The 26,455-nt window shown below is 47.2% G+C and overlaps 1 long non-coding RNA gene across 1 annotated transcript; it reads left to right on the forward strand.

The window, feature by feature from the left end:
- Positions 1-24,661: 24,661 nt before the first annotated feature.
- On the forward strand, positions 24,662-25,580 carry LOC123154942 (uncharacterized). The gene is made up of 2 exons (XR_006477131.1): positions 24,662-25,000; positions 25,178-25,580. It is a non-coding gene; the product is annotated as an uncharacterized lncRNA (long non-coding RNA).
- Positions 25,581-26,455: the final 875 nt, after the last annotated feature.

Genomic DNA, 26,455 nt, shown 5'->3' on the forward strand with positions numbered 1-26,455 from the left:
TGTGTGAAGTGGCGATTGTAAGCCAACTATGTATCTCTTTCCCTTATGTATTACAGGGGTTGTGTGAAGATTACCTCACTTGCGACATTGCTTTCAATGCGGTTATGCCTCTAAGTCGTGCTTCGACACGTGGGAGATATAGCCGCATCGAGGGTGTTACACAAGGCTCTCAGCTGCGCCCCTCTTCGAGCTCAGGGGAAACCCTAGGTCTGGTTCCTCCGGACCGAATGGCGACGACGTCTCAGTGAAGAATTCCTTCTTGAAGGCGCTATCTTGCTCGCTCGCGCTGTCCCTGTGTTCTGGCTTATGTTGGAAGTCTTGCTAGTTTGGCATTGCCGATCTCGGTTCGGGCTTGGTAGGTTTAGCTGTGATGTATTCTCTATTCGGGCCAAGCACCCCTTGTCTGTCTGCTCTGGACACCATGTTCACGTCTGCGTGTGTTCGTGTCATGAGTTGTACCCCTCTCTGTACTCATTTTACTCCTTTTATCAATGCAATGATACGCAAGCTTTGCGTATTCGCGAAAAATGAGTACAGAGATTCTCTGAATTAAGCCAGTGATAGAGGATCTGCGCCCGAAAACAATGGACACTCACACTCACATGACCGCACAGATCACAAGGCTGAGGGCAACTCTAGTGGAGTAGCCGTATGAGGCCAATCAGCATGATAATCGTCGACATAGTGATTCGGAGAAAGATTCCATCACAGACAGTCAGTCGGTCAAGGACGAAGATAGAAAACAGGTTTGATGGAATCATGTACTCCATGTGGCAGTGGATTCATCCTTCTACAAATGTTAGTGATTACTATATAAATTGATGGAAATCAATATAAACGAACCTTCACATCGAATAGAAACAAAAGTCAGCCCAGCCGGTACCATCCATACGTATAGAAGGAGAAGATGGATCGCCCATCTCACCACATGACCTACTATTTTTTTCTGGTTTTGTCCCACTCTACCCAACAGCGGAGCCACCTTATAAATTTTCTTCGTGCTTAATTTATTTTCATCTAGACAATGTAAGGAACGTATGCAAAGAAATATTTTTCATATATTCAGAAAATTGTTCATGATTTTCAAAAAACTTTCACATTTTGTAGAAAATGTTTGACTTTTTTATTCCATTCACAAAATTTGAAAGTTCTCTCATAAACATTCATTTTTTGAAGAAAAAAATATTTTTTATAAACATGAAAATATTTGAAATCCCGAACATTTTTTCAAAGAAACGAAGACTTTCTGAAGTTTTTGAACCTTCCTGAAAAATAAAAAAAAATCATTTGTGATTTTAAAAAAAAAAATCATGTTTGTAGAAAATATTTGAATTTTCCATTCGCAAAATTTGAAATGTGTTTGCGATCATAAAACATTCATTTTTTGGAAAAACTATGCTTTTTATAAACATTTTTCTAAGAAGCGAATAATTTCTGAAGTTTTTGAACTTTTCTGAAAAATGCGAACAGTCTTTAAAAACAAGAAAAAAATTCGAAATTGTGAACAAATTTCAGGATCGAGAACATTTTTTGGAATTTCGAACAAAAATTTCAGAAACGCAAACATATTTTGAAAATCCGTATGATCAGCCAATCCTATATTTTCTTCTTCAGTTAGATCCTCACAAAGATCTGAAACCTTGGGTATGAATAGATTTTGTGGATCTTCGTCATATTTAGATAAATTATTCTTCAACAAAAAGAGAGCACTATCCTCTTTACATTTTTAAGATTTTTAACAGAAAGAGTTATCTCAGTAGGTGACTTCCCCAACGAAACACCTAATTTACTAGCTCTAGCTACAGCACCACTATCAGATAAATGACCAAAGGATAACTACGGCATTGGGGTTGTTTGATTTGTAGGATTAAATCCCATAGAATTTTTTTCTAAGCAATCCTTCGCACTAAATTTCATAGAAAATCTAACATCTACTCATGTCTCTTTTTTAAAAATTCTTTGCTTTTCCTATGATGGAATCAAACAAATTTGGTGTTTATGAAATCCTGTAAGATTGAAGTGGGCATGACATTGCAATTCCGCATTTTTTCTATTCCTACGTTTTAAGAATCCTGTGAATCAAAGAGGCTCCTCGTATTAGTAAGGTTTTTAACGAAATCATTGCTATCTGGAAATTATCTATGTAGCCCAAACAAGTTGAGATATGATAGATGTGAAACCCATAAGATCTCTCAACCAACTCATGACTTGGCACGTGAATTGCAAGCTTCCACACACTCCTGTCCATAGCTAGCTCTTTGGCGATACTCCAATCCTTCAGGTCTCTCTTAACAGACTCCTCCTATGTCAAATTCAGTCTACCCCGCCCTCTCTTGACATTCTCCGCACGTTTTAGCCGCTCGCTATGCACTGGAGCTTCTGGAGGCCTGCGCTGAATATGCACAAACCATCTCAGACGATGTTAGACAAGGTTCTCTTCAATTGGTGCTACCCCAACTCTATCTCGTATATCATTATTCCGGACTCGATCCTTCCTCATGTGGTCACACATCCATCTCAACATACGCATCTCCGCCACACCTAACTGTTGAACATGTCGCCTTTTAGTTGGCCAACACTCAGCGCCATACAACATTGCAGGTCGAACCGTCATCCTATAGAACTTGCCTTTTTTAGCTTTTATGGCACTCTCTTGTCACAGAGGATGCCAGAAGCTTGGCGACACTTCATCCATCCGGCTTTGATTCGATGGTTCACATCTTCATCAATACCCCCATCCTCCTGCAGCAAATATCGAAAGGTGTCCTTCTAAGGTACCACCTGGCCATCAAGGCTAACTTCCTCCTCCTCACACTTAGTAGTACTGAAACCGTACAGCATGTACTCGGTTTTAGTTCTAGTAAGCCTAAACCCTTTTGATTCCAAGGTTTGTCTTCATAACTCTAACTTCCTATTTACCCCCGTCCGACTATCACCAACCTCTACATTTCATTGGGGCGAAAAAATAACAGAATGCAGCGCCTGTTAGCACTAGCTATGGGTTTTTCACCTGGCCGGTCACCATCATTGTCACAAAATGCAGAGAAATGTTCAAGCGCCCGTCACATAGCATGGCATCAGTCTATCTATTAAGCCATATGTACAACACAACACATCACCCACCTAAGATAATGCTGTCACAAAGAACGAGGTCTCACCCCTGCAACTGCCGACGAAATCAGGGCCTCTGATCGAGCAGAGTTTGAAACCGGCTGCCTCGTCAGTGCAACACATCCACGAGCAACGGTAGCTATTACTGTTAGTAGGGTACGTAGTACCCGGTAATTCCGGCGCAGGGATACACAGCGGGGTAGTTGCAGAGATGTGAGAAGAACTAGGGCAGGGAGTTCTTCGATCTTCCTTCCCTCGGAAGCGACCCTGTACCGGCAGTTGCATATCTTACACGCGCTGCGGCTACTCCATAGCCTTCTCGGCCTTCCTGCAAGCAAGTCAGAGATCAAAACTTCCGAAAGGCATCGAAACTACATCTCCAACCACAGATGATGGATTAAATCGATCATGGTGATAATAACCCAAGGCAAGCAATGTCATCGTTACCTCAGCGCTTCCTTAATCTCTTCATTCTTACGACGCGTTTGGTTGATGATTTTTCCGCCGTCTTCCGATTACACCGGCTTAGGAATACGTTACCTGTGTTTGTTTGAGTCAGACCGGTTTCGGGTCCCCTGTAATCAGAAAAGGTTCTTCGTAAAAGCAAAAACAGCAGATACCCTGTGGTATGGAATAACGCCGTTCGTCCGGTATCGATCCCCTCTCTCTATTCTCTGCTTGCGCGATCTTTTCTTCACCACGAGCATCGATCGAGTAGCAGCTTGCAGGACCGGAGATTTTCCTCCCCTTCAAAAACAACACCGGATCTCCATTCGCCGCCGTGAGTCGTCGCCGTAAGCAGCGCGCCAGCGATCTCCCTCTGCCGTGAGCAGCGCCGCTGATATCCGCCACGGGCAGCAGCGTGGCCGATTTCCTTTCTCTACCGTGAGCAGTGGCGCCACCATGAACAGCTAGCGCTCTCTGATTTGGCCGCAAGTCTTCCCCAGCAGCCGAGCATCTTCTACAAGACCGCCGGGGGCAGACCACGGTTTCCTTTTCCGTTGCTTGAACCAAACACATCGTGTAATCGCTCAGTCTGTGATCTAATATAGCGTATTCTCATTACAGTATTGAATACGTTACCTGCGTCCAACCAAACGCGTCGTTAGGGTCGAGCTGCAGCGCCTCCCGGAACGCGTCAGCGGCGCCCTCGTAGTTATGCGCACGGTGAGACAATATCAGTACCACCAGAGGTATATACAAGTGGAGAGGATGAGTTCGACTGCGAGGATAGAAGCTGTTGAGTAAATAGGCAATTTCTCGATTAAATTAATCCATGAGTAAATCACTAGCATGGCATTGACTAAGTTGATGACGTACTGACTCTGATCTAAACATGCACGTACTAAGCAAACAGTAGACAAATCTACATATACTGCTAGTACTGCTAATATGAAAATAATCAGGAGCGGGATAAACGAGTTATACCCTCCAGTAGGCCACGCAGAGGCCGCGGCTTTGGTGGCAGCAGCGGCGTCCTCGGCGGCCTTCTTGTCGGCTTCAGCTTTCTCGGCGGCGGCACGGTCTGTGTCGGTGGACATGGTGATGATGAAGGAGACGCGGACGTAGAGGAAGTAGACGATCGGAAGCGAGCAGTCGCGTAATCGCTACCCAAAAACCTATTCGCCCCTCACCCCGTACAGGAACCAGAAGGGCGTGGTTTCGGAGACCTGCTCTCCCGTCGACCGTGTACGTGGCGGACGAGATGGAGTCACCGGCGGCAGCAGCAGCAAAGGAACGACGATGGGCGTGCGCGTGAGCAGATGTGATCTGTTCGTGGCGGCTAGGGTTAGGAGACACCGCATACTTATAGGCGCAGCCGCGTGGAGAGACGTGGGCTCGACCCACGTCCGAGTCCGTGACAGCCCACGATCCGACGTCTCAGATCGTGGCCCAGCTGTCAGAAAACTCTCCGTTAGTGACTGGCAAAAATAAGCGCGTAGGTGTGAGCTCGGCTCGGCTCAATCCCGCAACCCGCGGCGCGTCGTGACGAGGCGTGGCGTGGCGAGGCGGGCGGCGGAGGAGTGCGCGAGGGCCTCTTCTCTTCTCAAGCTCCAATAGCATGTAGAAGAGAAACCCTTATAAACCACTCCAACTCTCCTTCCACTTCCGGGGTGGGACTAAACTTCCCACCACACCTAGTGCCATATAACCCACATGGGCCCTTAGAGATTTTTCAGAAATTGCAATATGGGCCTAGAGCCCATCTCAGATTTCAGCAATCCCCCACCAGATCTCGAGGGCCCATTGTGTCCTCTGTTCCAATTGCTGTTTCGATATACCAGTGTTTCAGTGAAGACCTGTTAAGGTTGAACTTCACCTAGAACAAGTGGCTACACTCCTTCACAACTGAACAATGGACTATGCCTTGAATTGTCAGTTTGGCGTAAAGAAGTTTCACTACATGTCTTACTAGTACTAGGCTGCCGAAGGCTGACCCCTCGGGTGGAGCATATAAGTCACACTCCTGGCCTATTCATGAGCTTACTAGAGATCACCCCAATCTCATAGACTGTGACCAGCAGTCGGGCTCATATAGGTGTGTTCCTCCAAAGATCGCTCTGTAGGATAGCATCTTGCTTTTATAAGCTTTGGAACACATTGAGACCGTAGTCATCCTACCATACAGTATCGAGAGTATTGCATCTCCAACGGAGTGGGTTAGTATAGTTACTCTCCTCAGTTCACCACTGGCTTGTTTTCCCAGGTCCTAGTTCACGGGATCTCCGATCACATAGGTTGGGTTACCACCATGGCAACTCATGTGGGTCTCATACCCATCTCCCTCGATGCATTATCTATCACAACACGTGATAGCCCTTTTGTAAAGGGATCTGCCAGATTCTTAGCCGTATGGACATAGTCCAACGCTATCACTCCGGAGTTTCTTAATTTTCTGACAGCTTTTAATCTCATTCTTATGTGTTTGGTGGACTTCATGTTGTCCTTTGAACTCTTCACCTTGGTGATGACAGTCTGATTGTCACAGTTCATAAGGATAGCCGGAACCGGTTTATCAACCAATGGCAAGTCCATCAAAAGATCTCGAAGCCATCTCGCTTCAACACCAGATGTGTCTAATGCCGTTAATTCTGCTTCCATTGTCGATCTCGTTAAGATCGTTTGCTTGCAAGACTTCCAGGAAACAGCGCCACCTCCAAGAGTAAACATATACCCAGTTGTGGCCTTCATCTCATCAGCATCAGAGATCCAATTCGCATCACTATACCCTTCAAGTACCGACGGGTATCCGGTATAGTGAAGTCCATAGTTCATAGTACCTTTCAGATAGCGCATAACTCTCTCAACAGCATGCCAATGTACATCACCCGGTTTGGAAACAAACCGGCTCAGTTTGCTCACAGCAAACGCGATGTCAGGCCTCGTTGCGCTCGCTAGGTACATCAGTGAACCAATGATTTGAGAGTATCTCAATTGATCTTTAGCCATGCCTTTGGACTTTCGAATCAATACGCTAGGATCATATGGTGTTTGAGATGGTGTGCAGTCCGAATATCCAAAACGACTCAACACCTTCTCAACGTAATGGGATTGCAGAAGTGTGATCCCACCCTCATTATCTCTCAGTAGCTTGATGTTCAAGATAACATCAGCCACACCAAGGTCTTTCATCTCAAAGTTCTGAGATAGAAACGATTTGACCTCCTCAATGACTTTGAGGTTTGTTCCGAATATCAGTATGTCATCAACATACAAGCACAGTATAACTCCTTCGCCCCCACCATGGCGATAGTATACACATTTGTCAGCCTCATTAACAACGAAACCAACAGATGTCAGAGTTGTATTAAACTTATCATGCCATTGCTTAGGTGCTTGTTTCAGGCCATATAAAGATTTTATCAACCTACACACCTTTCTTTCCTGACCATCTATCACAAAGCCATCAGGCTGTTGCATGTAGATTTCCTCCTTTAGCTCTCCATTTAGAAAAGCCGTCTTAACATCCATCTGATGGACGAGAAGACCATGTGAGGCCGCCAACGAGAGTAATACTCGAATGGTGGTCAGTCTAGCCACAGGTGAATAAGTATCAAAGAAATCTTCCTCTTCTTGCTGGTCATAGCCCTTGGCCACAAGCCTAGCCTTGTACTTTTCAATCGTACCATCGGGCCTAAGCTTCTTTTTGAACACCCACTTACATCCCAGTGGTTTGCAACCATAGGGACGGTCAGTGATCTCCCATGTCCCGTTAGCCATGATGGAATCCATCTCGCTACGGACCGCATCCTTCCAGTAGTCAGCTTCTGGAGAGGCATACGCTTCTGAAATAGAAGTGGGAGTATCATCCACGAGGTACACGAAGAAATCATCACCAAAGGTCTTTGCAGTCCTTTGTCTCTTGCCCCTACCAAGGGTTTCCTCGTCATCCTCCTCGGGATTTTCATCATGTGTTTGTTCATAATATTCCATAGGGATGGCAGGTTCAGGAGTCTCCTCAGATTCCTGTCTAGAAGTGCTTTGCATATCTCTCATAGGAAAAATATCCTCAAAGAATGTAGCATCCTTAGACTCCATAATTGTACCGATCTTCTGGTCAGGTACCTCAGATTTCACTACTAGAAATCTATAGCCAACGCTGTTCTTAGCGTAGCCCAAATTAATGCAGTCCACGGTCTTATGTCCAAGCTTACGCTTTTTGGGGATCGGCACGTTGACTTTCGCCAAACAGCCCCAAGTGCGCAAGTACGAGAGTGTCGTCCTTCTCTTTGCCCATTTCTCATAGGGAGTGATCTCACTATCCTTTGTCGGAACTTTATTCAGGACATGACATGCCGTCAATATAGCCTCCCCCCACCATGCCTTGGATAAACCCGATGTATCTAACATGGCGTTAACCAAATCAGTTAGAGTACGGTTTTTCCGCTCGGCAACCCCGTTTGACTGGGGTGAATAGGGAGGCGTCCTCTCATGAATAATGCCGTGTTCCGCACAGAAGGAATCAAACTCACTCGAGAAGTACTCTCCACCACGATCTGACCGGACTCGTTTAATTTTCTTTTCAAGTTGATTTTCAACTTCTGCCTTATAGATTTTAAAGTAGTGTAGAGCCTCATCTTTAGTATTTAACAGATACACATAGCAATATCTAGTGGAATCATCTATCAATGTCATGAAGTATCTCTTTCCACCTTTAGTCAACACACCATTCATCTCGCAAAGATCAGAATGTATGAGTTCTAATGGTGCCAGGTGTCTCTCCTCCGCGGCCTTATGAGGCTTGCGAGGTTGCTTAGCTTGCACACATGAAAGGCACTTAGAACCTTTGGCTAAAGTGAAACTCGGGATTAAATCCAACTTGGCTAGCCGCGTCATAACACCAAAACTAATGTGACAAAGACGTGAATGCCAAACTTCAGATTCATTAACATTCGAATGAATATGGTTCACGACTTTATTACAAAAATCTGCGAGGGAAAGGCGGAACATCCCTCCGCTCTCATAACCTTTTCCAACAAAGAGTCCATATTTTGTAACAACTAATTTATTAGACTCGAAAACCAACTTAAACCCTTCTCTACATAGAAGGGAGCCACTAACGAGGTTCTTCTTGATGGCGGGGACATGCTGCACGTTCTTCAGCTGCACGATCCTTCCCGAAGTAAACTTCAGATCGACCGTGCCAACACCATGAACAGAAGCACTCGCGCCATTCCCCATCAATACGGACCCGTGACCTGTGACCTGGTAAGAAGTGAACAATGAAATGTCAGCACACACATGAACACCTGCACCTGTGTCCACCCACCAATCGTTGGGTTGAAACACTGAAAAAACAGTAAATAAATTACCGTACCCAGATGCACCATTCTCATTGTTGCCCACAATCATGTTGACAGACTTGGAGTCCTGTCCTGACTTCTTGTACTTGTTTGGGCACTTGTTGGCCCAATGTTCAACCGAACCACAAGTAAAGCAGCCCTCGTCCTTCTTGTTCTTCTTGAAGGTCTTCTTACCCTTCTTCTTAAAGTCGGTATTGTGTTGGACACCGTTCTTTCCCTTGGGCTTGTGGGAGTTGAAGTTCTTCTGGTTCACCATGTTGGCAACAGAAGTCCCTTCGGCCCCTTTTCCGTGCGAGTCTTTTGCCCTCGAATTCTGCTCAACACTCAGATGGCCAATGACATCCTCCACAGAGAATTCACGCCTCTGATGTTTCAGAGTGGTGGCAAAGTTCCTCCAGGAATTAGGGAGCTTAGCGATTATGCAGCCCGCGACAAACTTGCCCGGTAACTCGCACTTGAGAAGCTCAAGTTCCTTAACAATGCATATTATCTCATGAGCCTGCTCCAATACAGGACGGTTTTCAACCATCTTGTAATCGTGGAACTGCTCTATAATATACATCTCGCTCCCTGCATCGGCGGCCCCGAATTTAGATTCGAGCGCCTCCCACAAGTCCTTGGCGACATGCACATGTAAATATGCGTCGACCAGTTTATCTCCGATCACGCTAAGAACTGCTCCGAGAAACACAACGGTAGCCTCCTTGAACGCCTTCTCCTGTTCAGGAGCAATCGTTCCCGTGGAGACACCGGTGACCCAGAACACGTTCATAGCCGTGAGCCATAACGTGGTCTTAGTCTGCCAACGCTTGAAGTATGTACCGGTAAACTTATCCGGTTTCAGTGCAGCGGCAAAGCCACTTGCCGAGAAATTCCTACACATAATAGGTTTTTGGATTGTTGAGTAAATAGGCAATTTCTCGATTAAATTAATCCATGAGTAAATCACTAGCATGGCATTGACTAAGTTGATGACGTACTGACTCTGATCTAAACATGCACGTACTAAGCAAACAGTAGACAAATCTACACATACTGCTAGTACTGCTAATATGAAAATAATCAGGAGCGGGATAAACGAGTTATACCCTCCAGTAGGCCACGCAGAGGCCGCGGCTTTGGTGGCAGCAGCGGCGTCCTCGGCGACCTTCTTGTCGGCTTCAGCTTTCTCGGCGGCGGCACGGTCGGCGTCGGTGGACATGGTGATGATGAAGGCGACGCGGACGTAGAGGAAGTAGACGATCGGAAGCGAGCAGTCGCGTAATCGCTGCCCAAAAACCTATTCGCCCCTCACCCCGTACAGGAACCAGAAGGGCGTGGTTTCGGAGACCTGCTCTCCCGTCGACCGTGTACGTGGCGGACGGGATGGAGTCACCGGCGGCAGCAGCAGCAAAGGAACGACGGTGGGCGTGCGCGTGAGCAGATGTGATCTGTTCGTGGCGGCTAGGGTTAGGAGACACCGCATACTTATAGGCGCAGCCGCGTGGAGAGACGTGGGCTCGACCCACGTCCGAGTCCGTGACAGCCCACGATCCGACGTCTCAGATCGTGGCCCAGCTGTCAGAAAACTCTCCGTTAGTGACTGGCAAAAATAAGCGCGTAGGTGTGAGCTCGGCTCGGCTCAATCCCGCAACCCGCGGCGCGTCGTGACGAGGCGTGGCGTGGCGAGGCGGGCGGCGGAGGAGGAGTGCGCGAGGGCCTCTTCTCTTCTCAAGCTCCAATAGCATGTAGAAGAGAAACCCTTATAAACCACTCCAACTCTCCTTCCACTTCCGGGGTGGGACTAAACTTCCCACCACACCTAGTGCCATATAACCCACATGGGCCCTTAGAGATTTTTCAGAAATTGCAATATGGGCCTAGAGCCCATCTCAGATTTCAGCAATCCCCCACCAGATCTCGAGGGCCCATTGTGTCCTCTGTTCCAATTGCTGTTTCGATATACCAGTGTTTCAGTAAAGACCTGTTAAGGTTGAACTTCACCTAGAACAAGTGGCTACACTCCTTCACAACTGAACAATGGACTATGCCTTGAATTGTCAGTTTGGCGTAAAGAAGTTTCACTACATGTCTTACTAGTACTAGGCTGCCGAAGGCTGACCCCTCGGGTGGAGCATATAAGTCACACTCCTGGCCTATTCATGAGCTTACTAGAGATCACCCCAATCTCATAGACTGTGACCAGCAGTCGGGCTCATATAGGTGTGTTCCTCCAAAGATCGCTCTGTAGGATAGCATCTTGCTTTTATAAGCTTTGGAACACATTGAGACCGTAGTCATCCTACCATACAGTATCGAGAGTATTGCATCTCCAACGGAGTGGGTTAGTATAGTTACTCTCCTCAGTTCACCACTGGCTTGTTTTCCCAGGTCCTAGTTCACGGGATCTCCGATCACATAGGTTGGGTTACCACCATGGCAACTCATGTGGGTCTCATACCCATCTCCCTCGATGCATTATCTATCACAACACGTGATAGCCCTTTTGTAAAGGGATCTGCCAGATTCTTAGCCGTATGGACATAGTCCAACGCTATCACTCCGGAGTTTCTTAATTTTCTGACAGCTTTTAATCTCATTCTTATGTGTTTGGTGGACTTCATGTTGTCCTTTGAACTCTTCACCTTGGTGATGACAGTCTGATTGTCACAGTTCATAAGGATAGCCGGAACCGGTTTATCAACCAATGGCAAGTCCATCAAAAGATCTCGAAGCCATCTCGCTTCAACACCAGATGTGTCTAATGCCGTTAATTCTGCTTCCATTGTCGATCTCGTTAAGATCGTTTGCTTGCAAGACTTCCAGGAAACAGCGCCACCTCCAAGAGTAAACATATACCCAGTTGTGGCCTTCATCTCATCAGCATCAGAGATCCAATTCGCATCACTATACCCTTCAAGTACCGACGGGTATCCGGTATAGTGAAGTCCATAGTTCATAGTACCTTTCAGATAGCGCATAACTCTCTCAACAGCATGCCAATGTACATCACCCGGTTTGGAAACAAACCGGCTCAGTTTGCTCACAGCAAACGCGATGTCAGGCCTCGTTGCGCTCGCTAGGTACATCAGTGAACCAATGATTTGAGAGTATCTCAATTGATCTTTAGCCATGCCTTTGGACTTTCGAATCAATACGCTAGGATCATATGGTGTTTGAGATGGTGTGCAGTCCGAATATCCAAAACGACTCAACACCTTCTCAACGTAATGGGATTGCAGAAGTGTGATCCCACCCTCATTATCTCTCAGTAGCTTGATGTTCAAGATAACATCAGCCACACCAAGGTCTTTCATCTCAAAGTTCTGAGATAGAAACGATTTGACCTCCTCAATGACTTTGAGGTTTGTTCCGAATATCAGTATGTCATCAACATACAAGCACAGTATAACTCCTTCGCCCCCACCATGGCGATAGTATACACATTTGTCAGCCTCATTAACAACGAAACCAACAGATGTCAGAGTTGTATTAAACTTATCATGCCATTGCTTAGGTGCTTGTTTCAGGCCATATAAAGATTTTATCAACCTACACACCTTTCTTTCCTGACCATCTATCACAAAGCCATCAGGCTGTTGCATGTAGATTTCCTCCTTTAGCTCTCCATTTAGAAAAGCCGTCTTAACATCCATCTGATGGACGAGAAGACCATGTGAGGCCGCCAACGAGAGTAATACTCGAATGGTGGTCAGTCTAGCCACAGGTGAATAAGTATCAAAGAAATCTTCCTCTTCTTGCTGGTCATAGCCCTTGGCCACAAGCCTAGCCTTGTACTTTTCAATCGTACCATCGGGCCTAAGCTTCTTTTTGAACACCCACTTACATCCCAGTGGTTTGCAACCATAGGGACGGTCAGTGATCTCCCATGTCCCGTTAGCCATGATGGAATCCATCTCGCTACGGACCGCATCCTTCCAGTAGTCAGCTTCTGGAGAGGCATACGCTTCTGAAATAGAAGTGGGAGTATCATCCACGAGGTACACGAAGAAATCATCACCAAAGGTCTTTGCAGTCCTTTGTCTCTTGCCCCTACCAAGGGTTTCCTCGTCATCCTCCTCGGGATTTTCATCATGTGTTTGTTCATAATATTCCATAGGGATGGCAGGTTCAGGAGTCTCCTCAGATTCCTGTCTAGAAGTGCTTTGCATATCTCTCATAGGAAAAATATCCTCAAAGAATGTAGCATCCTTAGACTCCATAATTGTACCGATCTTCTGGTCAGGTACCTCAGATTTCACTACTAGAAATCTATAGCCAACGCTGTTCTTAGCGTAGCCCAAATTAATGCAGTCCACGGTCTTATGTCCAAGCTTACGCTTTTTGGGGATCGGCACGTTGACTTTCGCCAAACAGCCCCAAGTGCGCAAGTACGAGAGTGTCGTCCTTCTCTTTGCCCATTTCTCATAGGGAGTGATCTCACTATCCTTTGTCGGAACTTTATTCAGGACATGACATGCCGTCAATATAGCCTCCCCCCACCATGCCTTGGATAAACCCGATGTATCTAACATGGCGTTAACCAAATCAGTTAGAGTACGGTTTTTCCGCTCGGCAACCCCGTTTGACTGGGGTGAATAGGGAGGCGTCCTCTCATGAATAATGCCGTGTTCCGCACAGAAGGAATCAAACTCACTCGAGAAGTACTCTCCACCACGATCTGACCGGACTCGTTTAATTTTCTTTTCAAGTTGATTTTCAACTTCTGCCTTATAGATTTTAAAGTAGTGTAGAGCCTCATCTTTAGTATTTAACAGATACACATAGCAATATCTAGTGGAATCATCTATCAATGTCATGAAGTATCTCTTTCCACCTTTAGTCAACACACCATTCATCTCACAAAGATCAGAATGTATGAGTTCTAATGGTGCCAGGTGTCTCTCCTCCGCGGCCTTATGAGGCTTGCGAGGTTGCTTAGCTTGCACACATGAAAGGCACTTAGAACCTTTGGCTAAAGTGAAACTCGGGATTAAATCCAACTTGGCTAGCCGCGTCATAACACCAAAACTAATGTGACAAAGACGTGAATGCCAAACTTCAGATTCATTAACATTCGAATGAATATGGTTCACGACTTTATTACAAAAATCTGCGAGGGAAAGGCGGAACATCCCTCCGCTCTCATAACCTTTTCCAACAAAGAGTCCATATTTTGTAACAACTAATTTATTAGACTCGAAAACCAACTTAAACCCTTCTCTACATAGAAGGGAGCCACTAACGAGGTTCTTCTTGATGGCGGGGACATGCTGCACGTTCTTCAGCTGCACGATCCTTCCCGAAGTAAACTTCAGATCGACCGTGCCAACACCATGAACAGAAGCACTCGCGCCATTCCCCATCAATACGGACCCGTGACCTGTGACCTGGTAAGAAGTGAACAATGAAATGTCAGCACACACATGAACACCTGCACCTGTGTCCACCCACCAATCGTTGGGTTGAAACACTGAAAAAACAGTAAATAAATTACCGTACCCAGATGCACCATTCTCATTGTTGCCCACAATCATGTTGACAGACTTGGAGTCCTGTCCTGACTTCTTGTACTTGTTTGGGCACTTGTTGGCCCAATGTTCAACCGAACCACAAGTAAAGCAGCCCTCGTCCTTCTTGTTCTTCTTGAAGGTCTTCTTACCCTTCTTCTTAAAGTCGGTATTGTGTTGGACACCGTTCTTTCCCTTGGGCTTGTGGGAGTTGAAGTTCTTCTGGTTCACCATGTTGGCAACAGAAGTCCCTTCGGCCCCTTTTCCGTGCGAGTCTTTTGCCCTCGAATTCTGCTCAACACTCAGATGGCCAATGACATCCTCCACAGAGAATTCACGCCTCTGATGTTTCAGAGTGGTGGCAAAGTTCCTCCAGGAATTAGGGAGCTTAGCGATTATGCAGCCCGCGACAAACTTGCCCGGTAACTCGCACTTGAGAAGCTCAAGTTCCTTAACAATGCATATTATCTCATGAGCCTGCTCCAATACAGGACGGTTTTCAACCATCTTGTAATCGTGGAACTGCTCTATAATATACATCTCGCTCCCTGCATCGGCGGCCCCGAATTTAGATTCGAGCGCCTCCCACAAGTCCTTGGCGACATGCACATGTAAATATGCGTCGACCAGTTTATCTCCGATCACGCTAAGAACTGCTCCGAGAAACACAACGGTAGCCTCCTTGAACGCCTTCTCCTGTTCAGGAGCAATCGTTCCCGTGGAGACACCGGTGACCCAGAACACGTTCATAGCCGTGAGCCATAACGTGGTCTTAGTCTGCCAACGCTTGAAGTATGTACCGGTAAACTTATCCGGTTTCAGTGCAGCGGCAAAGCCACTTGCCGAGAAATTCCTACACATAATAGGTTTTTGGATTGTTGAGTAAATAGGCAATTTCTCGATTAAATTAATCCATGAGTAAATCACTAGCATGGCATTGACTAAGTTGATGACGTACTGACTCTGATCTAAACATGCACGTACTAAGCAAACAGTAGACAAATCTACACATACTGCTAGTACTGCTAATATGAAAATAATCAGGAGCGGGATAAACGAGTTATACCCTCCAGTAGGCCACGCAGAGGCCGCGGCTTTGGTGGCAGCAGCGGCGTCCTCGGCGACCTTCTTGTCGGCTTCAGCTTTCTCGGCGGCGGCACGGTCGGCGTCGGTGGACATGGTGATGACGAAGGCGACGCGGACGTAGAGGAAGTAGACGATCGGAAGCGAGCAGTCGCGTAATCGCTGCCCAAAAACCTATTCGCCCCTCACCCCGTACAGGAACCAGAAGGGCGTGGTTTCGGAGACCTGCTCTCCCGTCGACCGTGTACGTGGCGGACGGGATGGAGTCACCGGCGGCAGCAGCAGCAAAGGAACGACGGTGGGCGTGCGCGTGAGCAGATGTGATCTGTTCGTGGCGGCTAGGGTTAGGAGACACCGCATACTTATAGGCGCAGCCGCGTGGAGAGACGTGGGCTCGACCCACGTCCGAGTCCGTGACAGCCCACGATCCGACGTCTCAGATCGTGGCCCAGCTGTCAGAAAACTCTCCGTTAGTGACTGGCAAAAATAAGCGCGTAGGTGTGAGCTCGGCTCGGCTCAATCCCGCAACCCGCGGCGCGTCGTGACGAGGCGTGGCGTGGCGAGGCGGGCGGCGGAGGAGGAGTGCGCGAGGGCCTCTTCTCTTCTCAAGCTCCAATAGCATGTAGAAGAGAAACCCTTATAAACCACTCCAACTCTCCTTCCACTTCCGGGGTGGGACTAAACTTCCCACCACACCTAGTGCCATATAACCCACATGGGCCCTTAGAGATTTTTCAGAAATTGCAATATGGGCCTAGAGCCCATCTCAGATTTCAGCAATCCCCCACCAGATCTCGAGGGCCCATTGTGTCCTCTGTTCCAATTGCTGTTTCGATATACCAGTGTTTCAGTGAAGACCTGTTAAGGTTGAACTTCACCTAGAACAAGTGGCTACACTCCTTCACAACTGAACAATGGACTATGCCTTGAATTGTCAGTTTGGCGTAAAGAAGTTTCACTACATGTCTTACTAGTACTAGGCTGCCGAAGGCTGACCCCTCGGGTGGAGCAATCATTCCGGTGGAGACACTGGTGACCCAGAACACGTTCATAGCCGTGAGCCATAACGTGGTCTTAGTCTGCCAACGCTTGAAGTATGTACCGGTAAACTTATCCGGTTTCAGTGTAGCGGCAAAGCCACTTGCCGAGAAATTCCTACACATAATAGGTTTTTGGATTGTTGAGTAAATAGGCAACTTCTCGATTAAATTAATCCATGAGTAAATCACTAGCATGGCATTGACTAAGTTGATGACGTACTGACTCTGATCTAAACATGCACGTACTAAGCAAACAGTAGACAAATCTACACATACTGCTAGTACTGCTAATATGAAAATAATCAGGAGCGGGATAAACGAGTTATACCCTCCAGTAGGCCACGCAGAGGCCGCGGCTTTGGTGGCAGCAGCGGCGTCCTCGGCGGCCTTCTTGTCGGCTTCAGCTTTCTCGGCGGTGGCACGGTCGGCGTCGGTGGACATGGTGATGATGAAGGAGACGCGGACGTAGAGGAAGTAGACGATCGGAAGCGAGCAGTCGCGTAATCGCTGCCCAAAAACCTATTCGCCCCTCACCCCGTACGGGAACCAGAAGGGCGTGGTTTCGGAGACCTGCTCTCCCGTCGACCGTGTACGCGGCGGACGGGATGGAGTCACCGACGGCAGCAGCAGCAAAGGAACGACGGTGGGCGTGCGCGTGAGCAGATGTGATCTGTTCGAGGCGGCTAGGGTTAGGAGACACCGCATACATATAGGCGCAGCCGCGTGGAGAGACATGGGCTCGACCCACGTCCGAGTCCGTGACAGCCCACAATTCGACGTCTCAGATCGTGGCCAGCTGTTAGAAAACTCTCCGTTAGTGACTGGCAAAAATAAGCGCGTAGGTGTGAGCTCGGCTCGGCTCAATCCCGCAACCCGCGGCGCGTCGTGACGTGGCGTGGCATGGCGAGGCGGGCGGCGGAGGAGGAGTGCGCGAGGGCCTCTTCTCTTCTCAAGCTCCAATAGCATGTAGAAGAGAAACCTTATAAACCACTCCAACTCTCCTTCCACTTCCGGGGTGGGACTAAACTTCCCACACACCTAGTGCCATATAACCCACATGGGCCCTTAGAGATTTTTCAGAAATTGCAATATGGGCTAGAGCCATCTCAGATTTCAGCAATCCCCCACCAGATCTCGAGGGCCCATTGTGTCCTCTGTTCCAATTGCTGTTTCGATATACCAGTGTTTCAGTGAAAACCTGTTAAGGTTGAACTTCACCTAGAACAAGTGGCTACACTCCTTCACAACTGAACAATGGACTATGCCTTGAATTGTCAGTTTGGCGTAAAGAAGTTTCACTACATGTCTTACTAGTACTAGGCTGCCGAAGGCTGACCCCTCGGGTGGAGCATATAAGTCGCATTCCTGGCCTATTCATGAGCTTACTAGAGATCACCCAATCTCATAGACTGTGACCAGCAGTCGGGCTCATATAGGTGTGTTCCTCCAAAGATCGCTCTGTAGGATAGCATCTTGCTTTTATAAGCTTTGGAACACATTGAGACCGTAGTCATCCTACCATACAGTATCGAGAGTATTGCATCTCCAACGGAGTGGGTTAGTATAGTTACTCTCCTCAGTTCACCACTGGCTTGTTTTCCCAGGTCCTAGTTCACGGGATCTCCGATCATATAGGTTGGGTTACCACCATGGCAACTCATGTGGGTCTCATACCCATCTCCCTCGATGCATTATCTATCACAACACGTGATAGCCCTTTTGTAAAGGGATCTGCCAGATTCTTAGCCGTATGGACATAGTCCAACGCTATCACTCCGGAGTTTCTTAATTTTCTGACAGCTTTTAATCTCATTCTTATGTGTTTGGTGGACTTCATGTTGTCCTTTGAACTCTTCACCTTGGTGATGACAGTCTGATTGTCACAGTTCATAAGGATAGCCGGAACCGGTTTATCAACCAATGGCAAGTCCATCAAAAGATCTCGAAGCCATCTCGCTTCAACACCAGATGTGTCTAATGCCGTTAATTCTGCTTCCATTGTCGATCTCGTTAAGATCGTTTGCTTGCAAGACTTCCAGGAAACAGCGCCACCTCCAAGAGTAAACATATACCCAGTTGTGGCCTTCATCTCATCAGCATCAGAGATCCAATTCGCATCACTATACCCTTCAAGTACCGACGGGTATCCGGTATAGTGAAGTCCATAGTTCATAGTACCTTTCAGATAGCGCATAACTCTCTCAACAGCATGCCAATGTACATCACCCGGTTTGGAAACAAACCGGCTCAGTTTGCTCACAGCAAACGCGATGTCAGGCCTCGTTGCGCTCGCTAGGTACATCAGTGAACCAATGATTTGAGAGTATCTCAATTGATCTTTAGCCATGCCTTTGGACTTTCGAATCAATACGCTAGGATCATATGGTGTTTGAGATGGTGTGCAGTCCGAATATCCAAAACGACTCAACACCTTCTCAACGTAATGGGATTGCAGAAGTGTGATCCCACCCTCATTATCTCTCAGTAGCTTGATGTTCAAGATAACATCAGCCACACCAAGGTCTTTCATCTCAAAGTTCTGAGATAGAAACGATTTGACCTCCTCAATGACTTTGAGGTTTGTTCCGAATATCAGTATGTCATCAACATACAAGCACAGTATAACTCCTTCGCCCCCACCATGGCGATAGTATACACATTTGTCAGCCTCATTAACAACGAAACCAACAGATGTCAGAGTTGTATTAAACTTATCATGCCATTGCTTAGGTGCTTGTTTCAGGCCATATAAAGATTTTATCAACCTACACACCTTTCTTTCCTGACCATCTATCACAAAGCCATCAGGCTGTTGCATGTAGATTTCCTCCTTTAGCTCTCCATTTAGAAAAGCCGTCTTAACATCCATCTGATGGACGAGAAGACCATGTGAGGCCGCCAACGAGAGTAATACTCGAATGGTGGTCAGTCTAGCCACAGGTGAATAAGTATCAAAGAAATCTTCCTCTTCTTGCTGGTCATAGCCCTTGGCCACAAGCCTAGCCTTGTACTTTTCAATCGTACCATCGGGCCTAAGCTTCTTTTTGAACACCCACTTACATCCCAGTGGTTTGCAACCATAGGGACGGTCAGTGATCTCCCATGTCCCGTTAGCCATGATGGAATCCATCTCGCTACGGACCGCATCCTTCCAGTAGTCAGCTTCTGGAGAGGCATACGCTTCTGAAATAGAAGTGGGAGTATCATCCACGAGGTACACGAAGAAATCATCACCAAAGGTCTTTGCAGTCCTTTGTCTCTTGCCCCTACCAAGGGTTTCCTCGTCATCCTCCTCGGGATTTTCATCATGTGTTTGTTCATAATATTCCATAGGGATGGCAGGTTCAGGAGTCTCCTCAGATTCCTGTCTAGAAGTGCTTTGCATATCTCTCATAGGAAAAATATCCTCAAAGAATGTAGCATCCTTAGACTCCATAATTGTACCGATCTTCTGGTCAGGTACCTCAGATTTCACTACTAGAAATCTATAGCCAACGCTGTTCTTAGCGTAGCCCAAATTAATGCAGTCCACGGTCTTATGTCCAAGCTTACGCTTTTTGGGGATCGGCACGTTGACTTTCGCCAAACAGCCCCAAGTGCGCAAGTACGAGAGTGTCGTCCTTCTCTTTGCCCATTTCTCATAGGGAGTGATCTCACTATCCTTTGTCGGAACTTTATTCAGGACATGACATGCCGTCAATATAGCCTCCCCCCACCATGCCTTGGATAAACCCGATGTATCTAACATGGCGTTAACCAAATCAGTTAGAGTACGGTTTTTCCGCTCGGCAACCCCGTTTGACTGGGGTGAATAGGGAGGCGTCCTCTCATGAATAATGCCGTGTTCCGCACAGAAGGAATCAAACTCACTCGAGAAGTACTCTCCACCACGATCTGACCGGACTCGTTTAATTTTCTTTTCAAGTTGATTTTCAACTTCTGCCTTATAGATTTTAAAGTAGTGTAGAGCCTCATCTTTAGTATTTAACAGATACACATAGCAATATCTAGTGGAATCATCTATCAATGTCATGAAGTATCTCTTTCCACCTTTAGTCAACACACCATTCATCTCGCAAAGATCAGAATGTATGAGTTCTAATGGTGCCAGGTGTCTCTCCTCCGCGGCCTTATGAGGCTTGCGAGGTTGCTTAGCTTGCACACATGAAAGGCACTTAGAACCTTTGGCTAAAGTGAAACTCGGGATTAAATCCAACTTGGCTAGCCGCGTCATAACACCAAAACTAATGTGACAAAGACGTGAATGCCAAACTTCAGATTCATTAACATTCGAATGAATATGGTTCACGACTTTATTACAAAAATCTGCGAGGGAAAGGCGGAACATCCCTCCGCTCTCATAACCTTTTCCAACAAAGAGTCCATATTTTGTAACAACTAATTTATTAGACTCGAAAACCAACTTAAACCCTTCTCTACATAGAAGGGAGCCACTAACGAGGTTCTTCTTGATGGCGGGGACATGCTGCACGTTCTTCAGCTGCACGATCCTTCCCGAAGTAAACTTCAGATCGACCGTGCCAACACCATGAACAGAAGCACTCGCGCCATTCCCCATCAATACGGACCCGTGACCTGTGACCTGGTAAGAAGTGAACAATGAAATGTCAGCACACACATGAACACCTGCACCTGTGTCCACCCACCAATCGTTGGGTTGAAACACTGAAAAAACAGTAAATAAATTACCGTACCCAGATGCACCATTCTCATTGTTGCCCACAATCATGTTGACAGACTTGGAGTCCTGTCCTGACTTCTTGTACTTGTTTGGGCACTTGTTGGCCCAATGTTCAACCGAACCACAAGTAAAGCAGCCCTCGTCCTTCTTGTTCTTCTTGAAGGTCTTCTTACCCTTCTTCTTAAAGTCGGTATTGTGTTGGACACCGTTCTTTCCCTTGGGCTTGTGGGAGTTGAAGTTCTTCTGGTTCACCATGTTGGCAACAGAAGTCCCTTCGGCCCCTTTTCCGTGCGAGTCTTTTGCCCTCGAATTCTGCTCAACACTCAGATGGCCAATGACATCCTCCACAGAGAATTCACGCCTCTGATGTTTCAGAGTGGTGGCAAAGTTCCTCCAGGAATTAGGGAGCTTAGCGATTATGCAGCCCGCGACAAACTTGCCCGGTAACTCGCACTTGAGAAGCTCAAGTTCCTTAACAATGCATATTATCTCATGAGCCTGCTCCAATACAGGACGGTTTTCAACCATCTTGTAATCGTGGAACTGCTCTATAATATACATCTCGCTCCCTGCATCGGCGGCCCCGAATTTAGATTCGAGCGCCTCCCACAAGTCCTTGGCGACATGCACATGTAAATATGCGTCGACCAGTTTATCTCCGATCACGCTAAGAACTGCTCCGAGAAACACAACGGTAGCCTCCTTGAACGCCTTCTCCTGTTCAGGAGCAATCGTTCCCGTGGAGACACCGGTGACCCAGAACACGTTCATAGCCGTGAGCCATAACGTGGTCTTAGTCTGCCAACGCTTGAAGTATGTACCGGTAAACTTATCCGGTTTCAGTGCAGCGGCAAAGCCACTTGCCGAGAAATTCCTACACATAATAGGTTTTTGGATTGTTGAGTAAATAGGCAATTTCTCGATTAAATTAATCCATGAGTAAATCACTAGCATGGCATTGACTAAGTTGATGACGTACTGACTCTGATCTAAACATGCACGTACTAAGCAAACAGTAGACAAATCTACACATACTGCTAGTACTGCTAATATGAAAATAATCAGGAGCGGGATAAACGAGTTATACCCTCCAGTAGGCCACGCAGAGGCCGCGGCTTTGGTGGCAGCAGCGGCGTCCTCGGCGACCTTCTTGTCGGCTTCAGCTTTCTCGGCGGCGGCACGGTCGGCGTCGGTGGACATGGTGATGACGAAGGCGACGCGGACGTAGAGGAAGTAGACGATCGGAAGCGAGCAGTCGCGTAATCGCTGCCCAAAAACCTATTCGCCCCTCACCCCGTACAGGAACCAGAAGGGCGTGGTTTCGGAGACCTGCTCTCCCGTCGACCGTGTACGTGGCGGACGGGATGGAGTCACCGGCGGCAGCAGCAGCAAAGGAACGACGGTGGGCGTGCGCGTGAGCAGATGTGATCTGTTCGTGGCGGCTAGGGTTAGGAGACACCGCATACTTATAGGCGCAGCCGCGTGGAGAGACGTGGGCTCGACCCACGTCCGAGTCCGTGACAGCCCACGATCCGACGTCTCAGATCGTGGCCCAGCTGTCAGAAAACTCTCCGTTAGTGACTGGCAAAAATAAGCGCGTAGGTGTGAGCTCGGCTCAATCCCGCAACCCGCGGCGCGTCGTGACGAGGCGTGGCGTGGCGGGCGGCGGCGGAGGAGTGCGCGAGGGCCTCTTCTCTTTTCAAGCTCCAATAGCATGTAGAAGAGAAACCCTTATAAACCACTCCAACTCTCCTTCCACTTCCGGGGTGGGACTAAAGTTCCCACCACACCTAGTGCCATATAACCCACATGGGCCCTTAGAGATTTTTCAGAAATTGCAATATGTGCCTAGAGCCCATCTCAGATTTCAGCAGAAGCAGCTGTACCTAAACCTGGGAATAGTTTGGATTGGAACCTTAGTTTCAGTTCGGTTTTCCTACAAAACTGTCTTTGGATTGGATTGAATGGGCTGAGCCCCTAGCGTAATCTGGTGTGGTCTGGGTTTTGCGTATTATTGGATTAGTTTGGTTCAGTCTGGACACAAACAAATTGGTTTCAGACTGTTTCAACCCACGGTGAAAACTCAAATCCAGCGACCAAACTGTACGAGACCAGCGCTTTGACTCATGGCGGTCATCAACACGACCACAGTCCTGGACGGCGCATCGTCACAACCTCTGCGTTGAGAAGAAGCCTGCACAGGATACGGTGACAGAATGATGGCAGCCGATCAGCCACAACCCCATCCACGGCAAGAAGCCAAGAATGCGTACAGGTAATCAATTAGGAGAAGAAAAACAGAGCCTTGACTAGAGACATGCGGCAATCGCGTGCTATGGTTGCTCGACCATGGAGAAAAGAGGAGGATAAGAAATCACAGTCGGCGAGGAGGTGCTCCGGGAGCGACAGGAACAGTCCTCCATCACGACCCTGCACGCGCGAGGCGCGACCATTAGACAACACCGGAAGGTGGGGTGACACAGCCGGCGGCGCGGTCACCCAGTGGCACGGAGGCACAGGCGGTTCACTTTCGTCCCAGTGTTCGCGCCGGGCAGAAACAGAGGCTGCCGCGAGCGCGTCCCCAGCGGTCGAAGCCCTCGGCGTCTCGGCAAGTGCGACGACAGCGGCGTCCATCCTGGAGCTCCAGGAGATGAGGTCCTGATGGCACCGCATTGGCAGATGCGCGACTGCGACGAGACAAGCAACTGCACAAGGTCTGCTAGGCGACGCTTCACTTCTGCCTCCCCAGTTTTGCGCTCGCTGATTCCAGTAGAGGATTCTTACTAGAGTACCAGTCCGTTAGATACGCATGTACATATGGATTTGTCTATGGTTTGAATCTGTGGATTTAATCCAAAAATAGGAGACGGTTTGGATTGGTTTGGGTGAAAAACTCATAGAGTTTGGTTTGGTCTAGACTCTAGTCAACAAAGTTTGGTTTGATTTGGTGAATGGAGCATATCGTTGCCTTTTTATCAGTTTATTTTATTTTTATTTTTCTCAAAACAGAGGCTTAGTCCCCGTCCTCTGCATCATTAGTGTCTGACCCGAAGTAACAGAACCACGGATATAAGTTGTTGTCTGACCTAAGAAAAGAAAGGGCATCTCAAGATGAAGTGCAACACTCTTAAGTGTCGGTGTACAAGAGAAAAACACTCCAAGCGCCGCTATTTCATCATCGGGTGTCAGGCAGAAATGGCTCTACGGATATTGAGTTCATAATACATAATACATAAAGGGTGCACATCTGAGAAAAAATGAGACATTCTGAATTCATCGCACTGACTGTAACAGATTTAGACATTGTTAAATGAACAGAGCATAATTTATAAGAAAGCTAGACATAGTACTCCCTCTTGAACCATAGCTCTCAGAGGAACACTAAAAAATAATATGGAATTACAGTGACCAACTAGTATCATGATGCTGAGATGAGACATGCAAGACCTATTGTACCACTTAGCACTAGAGCTGCAATCTTGGGGTGGCTTCCTAAGTCAGTGCAGTCTGAACTCTGAAGCAAACCCAAACAGATGTACTTGAATACAAACCTACTATACATAATTTAGTTGAACAAGAATCATACACTCTGTTTTTAAGGCGTCCCTGAGGCGTCTCTCTCCTGTTTCCTCTGGCGGCGGCTTCCTCCTCAGATCTGCGCCAGCTTCCTCCTCTCCGGCTGCAGCTCCTCCCCCTCCCCCTCTCCAGTTGCAGCTCCTCCCTCTTCTCCTCTGGCGCAACCCTCTTCCACCAGATCAGCACCAGAACAAGGTATGGCTCCTGGCTCCTGTCCGGCTGCAGCTCCTCCCCCTCCTCTGGCTCTTGTCTCTTCTCTTTCTTCCATCCAGCAGCCATACCACCGCTTCTCTCCTTTCCCGTGCTTGAATCTGGTTGCTCTAGTGCTTTGGTTCTCTCTTTTACTTTGACAACTGATTGGCCTTCTCTCAGTGTTGCTGCAGTAGCCACTGGTCAGGTGTCCCTGCTCTGATGAATCCTAGGAGAAGAGCTAGATCTTACTCCAGTGTACATTATGTGGCAAGATAATCCATGCTGGAGTGAAAAGGCTGAAGCAGCACCTTTCTGGGGTTTCCAGTGATGCGGATAAGTGTCCCGAGGCATCCATGGAGATTAGGATAGAGATGCGCAATTCCTTAAACAGTGGAAAGTTTAAAGCTACAGCGCGATATATTGATGAGGAGGATGAAGCTGAAGTTCAAAGGCACCGTTCTGTCATGTACAGAAGATAATTTGAGGCCTATGCCTTGGTAACAGTTTATATGTTAATGCTAGTTGTTAAATCTCCTAATTGACTGCCATCTATTATGTATGTATGTACAATTTATTAAGTTAATGCTAGCTGTTAAATCTCCTAATTGGCTGCCATATATTATATATGCATGTGTCTAAGGCGTCGCCTCGCCTTACGCTTTAGCGCTTAGGCGGTGGGGTGCCCTCCCCAGCGCCTCACCTCGCCTTACCGCCTTAAAAACATAGATCATACATACAACGTACTATGTTATCTCAGGAGACCTTAGTTAGATTCCACCCTGTGTAAGATGCAAGGAGAAAGGGGCCAAGATTGCAAATTGAAAAGTATCCAAGATAGTAAACGGAGAGATAAGGTAAAAAAGCTTTGTGAGAACATGAGATATTCCTGAATTCATCCCACTGGCAGCAACAGTTTTAAACAAAACACTGTAAGATGAATGAAACACAATTCGAAGGAAAGCTAGACACAGTACTCCCTCTTAAAGGTAGAAAATTTCAAATCGTTGCCCATTTTAAAAGTGGCTGCATGCATCAATCGATGCAGAAGCAAGGGCTTATCCTCCTTTACAAAAAGAAAACTAGACACGGTACTGCCTCTCGTACTGAGATGGACACTAAAAATGATACTGAATTCTGGTGACCTTCTAGTATCATGATTCTGAGATGAGATATATAAGAGCTGTTGTACTACTTAGCACTAGAGCTGCAATATTGGGATGTTTTCCTAAGTCAGTGCAGTGTAAATTCTGGAGCAAACCCAAACTGATGCACTCGAATACAAACCTACTGCATAGCATTCAGTTGAACATGAACAATCTTTACAATGCACTTGTATATCAGAAGAAATGGGCCAAGATTGCAAATCTCAAAGCATAAAAGATAGTTAACAGAGAGATTAAGACAGAGGTATACTTACCTCGCTAGGAATGTTAGGGTCGGCTCCAGCCTCTAGGAGCA

The sequence above is a fragment of the Triticum aestivum genome, chromosome 7A (genome assembly GCF_018294505.1).
Source record: "Triticum aestivum cultivar Chinese Spring chromosome 7A, IWGSC CS RefSeq v2.1, whole genome shotgun sequence".
Classification (NCBI taxonomy): Eukaryota; Viridiplantae; Streptophyta; class Magnoliopsida; order Poales; family Poaceae; genus Triticum; species Triticum aestivum.